This window comes from Suricata suricatta, chromosome 7, assembly GCF_006229205.1.
Source record: "Suricata suricatta isolate VVHF042 chromosome 7, meerkat_22Aug2017_6uvM2_HiC, whole genome shotgun sequence".
Classification (NCBI taxonomy): Eukaryota; Metazoa; Chordata; class Mammalia; order Carnivora; family Herpestidae; genus Suricata; species Suricata suricatta.
In genome coordinates, this window is record NC_043706.1 from 844,265 (window position 1) to 847,802 (window position 3,538).

Consider the following 3,538-nt stretch of genomic DNA (forward strand, 5'->3'; position numbering starts at 1 on the left):
TCATTAATCTTGGGTAATGGCCCAGAGGTCTCCTCACCAGGAAGAAAGGACATCTAAAGCCATTGTGTTTTGTAAGACAACTTTTCTCATTAGAGACATTTCAGTGTTCAGTAAGGATGGGTTTTCTGGATATCTCTCAAGGCTTAATGACTGGATTTCACAAGGACTATACACGCTGCAATATATGCAATGCCAGTGGGGCAAACAAAGATGACAGCCAAATGACTGTACCTATCAAAGACAGAGTGTGCCCATCTGGCCTTGAGGAAAAGGAGCTTGTCACTGCTTCCAGAGGTCCCCTGTGCCCAAGGAACACCCAGGTACCGTGGCCAAACCACCCAAGTGGGAGCCATAGCCAAAGATTTGTGCCACAAAACTAAGGGGCCCCATTTGGGGAGACCTAATGAGCACCTGGGTGGTGTGACCAGTCATTGCCAACTAGTTGCTGTCCCTCAATAGGGAAGGACGACTGCAGCCCCAGTGTTGTCCCTTCCATGTTTCTGGTACAATTGGGTTGATTTTTTGGGGAGTGATTTCTGTGTTCCTAACACAGGGGTGACTGGGTGCTCAAAGGTCCATGATCTGGAGTAAACCACATAAACCCATGCCTAATGTGAGCATAGCCACCTATGTGGCTCTGCTGGTGGTCTTTTAGGACTTTACAGTGAGCTATTGGATGGACTACCTTTACAATTTGACAGGAAAATATACCCATGTTCAATGTTATTGATACACTGTTGGTAATACCAGGAGGACCAAGAGTGCTAATGCGAGCTTGTTCTTGCTTAATGCCTTCAAAATTCTCCCCTGGATGGGCAACACCCACCATGGAAACCCCAAAGAGCTAGAGAGAGATGCTGTCCAGATATCCAATAGTTGGGTTGAGTTCCTTGTATGGCACGTGAAAGGGCCCACTGCAGAAAAGTGTTTACTCCCTGTGACCTTCCCATGACTGTACACCACAGAGCAGCCGTCTAGGGTCAAAAAGACAGATATTTAGTAAGAACTTGCATGGGGAGGTCTTCTTCTGTTATAAAAATGAGGCTTTCTGCAGTATCTTTGGATGTTAATGTAGCTGTGTCTTTAGGAATTCGGCCAGGGTGTGCAAACCAACCATGTTGAAAATGGGAGCAGGCCTGTCAGGCATGCGGTTGTGGACTGTGACCAATTATGGCAGACTAGAATTCCCAACCTCTCCCCTCTAAAAAAATTTTTTTTGAAACTTTTATTTATTTTTGAGAGAGAGAGTGCAAGTAAGGGAAGGCAGATAGAAAGGGAGGAGATACAGAATCCAAAGCAGGCTGCAGGCTCTGAGCTGTCAGCACAGAGCCGGATATCCTGCTTGAAACCTTCGAACCGTTATGTCGTGACCTGAGCCAATGTCAGATGCTCAACCAATGGAACCACCCAGGTACCCCTCACCTCTTTTGATGGTGTGAATTCCATTGCAAGCACAGTGTGCTTCATCAGGTCTGACTGCTGCAGGACAGTGGGATAGAATAGTGTCCCAGCACCCAGGGGGTATGAAATAACTTACCTGTCCTGTAAGAACCATTGAAAATTTTGACTTAAATCATTTCCAGGTGCGATGGGATTGTAGCTCCCAGCAGCATAATGTGTGGGTCCCAAGAGGGCAATGGCTGTGTCCTGCAACTTTTGTACCTTTACATTGTTGGGTGCATCAATTGGGGTTTCCCATCTGCCATATGGAGAAACAGGCCATACTGGCTGACTGATAGAATGTAATAAGATCTAGACAGTACTTTAGTTCCCCTACCAAGGTAGTTTTAGCTGTTAGTAACTAAATCTGCTGCTTTAATAGTCCATTTTTACTTTCGACCAACTCTTCTATTTGTGGGTTATAGGAGAAAGAGAACCTCCATTCGCTGCTACATGTGGTCACTGGACTGTGGTCACTACCGTCCAGATAGTGGATCCATCTGCACACCAAGCATCAGTCAGAATTTGATTTACTCCCTCTCTACAGGCTAAAAACAATGCTCCTGGAACAAGGGCCAGGATATTTAGAAGATCTACATCCTCTAGAGGCCCTGGTGGCATCCACGTTTCTAGAAAGAGTGGGCTGGTAGTGTGGTCTTCTACTACAAGCTGTCATGGGCCTTCATCACAATGAGTGTTAAAACATGGCAGAGGTGCACAAATTAAACACGTTGTTACTAAACACTTGGACAGTCAGGGAAGCTCTTACCACAATCTGCTCTTCCTTAGTGAGAGGCTGTACCTGGAGGAGCGCTGTGTGTATTTCTAGGCACTCTAGGATATGGTACTCTATGGGGTTTTGTCAGCCTTCTGCCCCTTTTCCCAGGGGTACTCTCTTGTTCATGCCACCCTGGCAGCCCATATCACTTGAGTCACAGACACATATACATCAGAAGTAGCCCTGCGTGAAAGGTGCCCAAAGCTACAACCTGCATCGCTAGTTGTTTTACCTTCTCAAAAATGCTTTGCTGCTCTGCTCCCCTGTCCTCTACATGCTCACCCTTTACCAGGTGCCATAAGGACAGAGACACTGTTCTCGGTGAGGATAAAAGTCCTCTAAAAACTCCAAGTCTCTGTGAAGTCTTGCATCATGTTCACATTCTTAATAGTTGAGTAGGTGTGCACCTTATCAGTCATGGTGTTCGGGATAACACATTTTTATCGAACCAGACTGCTCCCAAAACTTTATTGTAGTGTCTGGGCCCTGAATTTCTTGTGGTTTTACTGCCCATCCTCTCCCTCACAAATTCTCGAAAAAGATTGCAGGGTACACCTGCAGCGGAGTCAAACTTCACATGTTAACATTATGTCATCAATGTAAGGGACCTGTTTTACTGTTGTTGGGATATACAACAGGGACAAATCTCAGGCTATGATCCCATGACATACGTTGCGGCTCTGGAGGTAACTTTGGAGAAGCACTTGATGGGCCCATAGTTCCCCTCTCCCATATAAAGACAAATTGATCCTGTGACTCAGTAACGGGGTATACTGAAGAGGCATTTGCTAATCTAGCACAGCATGGTATGCTCCTAGGACCATGGGCAGGGTATTGGAGATGGTGTCAATACTGAGTCCACCCTCAAGGAATGGCGAGGGGTCCTACCCTGTTCAATTGTCTGTAGACCACCATCATCTTCCATGAGCCACCTGTCTTTTTATCGGCTGTATTGAGCTGTTGAAACTACCAGCGGTAGGGCTTATGATAACCACATGGTGTAGTTTTTGGATAGTTTCACCTGTCTCCTTATGCCCCGCCCCCCCCCCCCCCCGGCAACCCATATTGTTTGACAGTTCCCACTCTTCATAGGCATAGAGGGCTTCCTGGCACCCAGCTCCCATTTCCCCTCAACATTGATTTGATTACTATAACCCAGGGGTGGATTTCACCAGTAGAAGTCTGCAGAATTTGATCTTGGAGAATATCTATGCCCCATATGTTGTGGTCTTGAGAGAGAAACCTCATGTTCTCGGTGTGGGTGTGGCAGAATGCCCTTTGTCCAGTGTCAAAGGACCTTCCTGGCAATAACTTTCTCTT

General features: G+C 46.4%; 1 pseudogene; it reads right to left on the reverse strand.

Moving 5' to 3' along the window:
- Window positions 1-3,538, reverse strand: part of LOC115296440 — a 22,193-nt pseudogene that overhangs the window by 17,772 nt on the left and 883 nt on the right.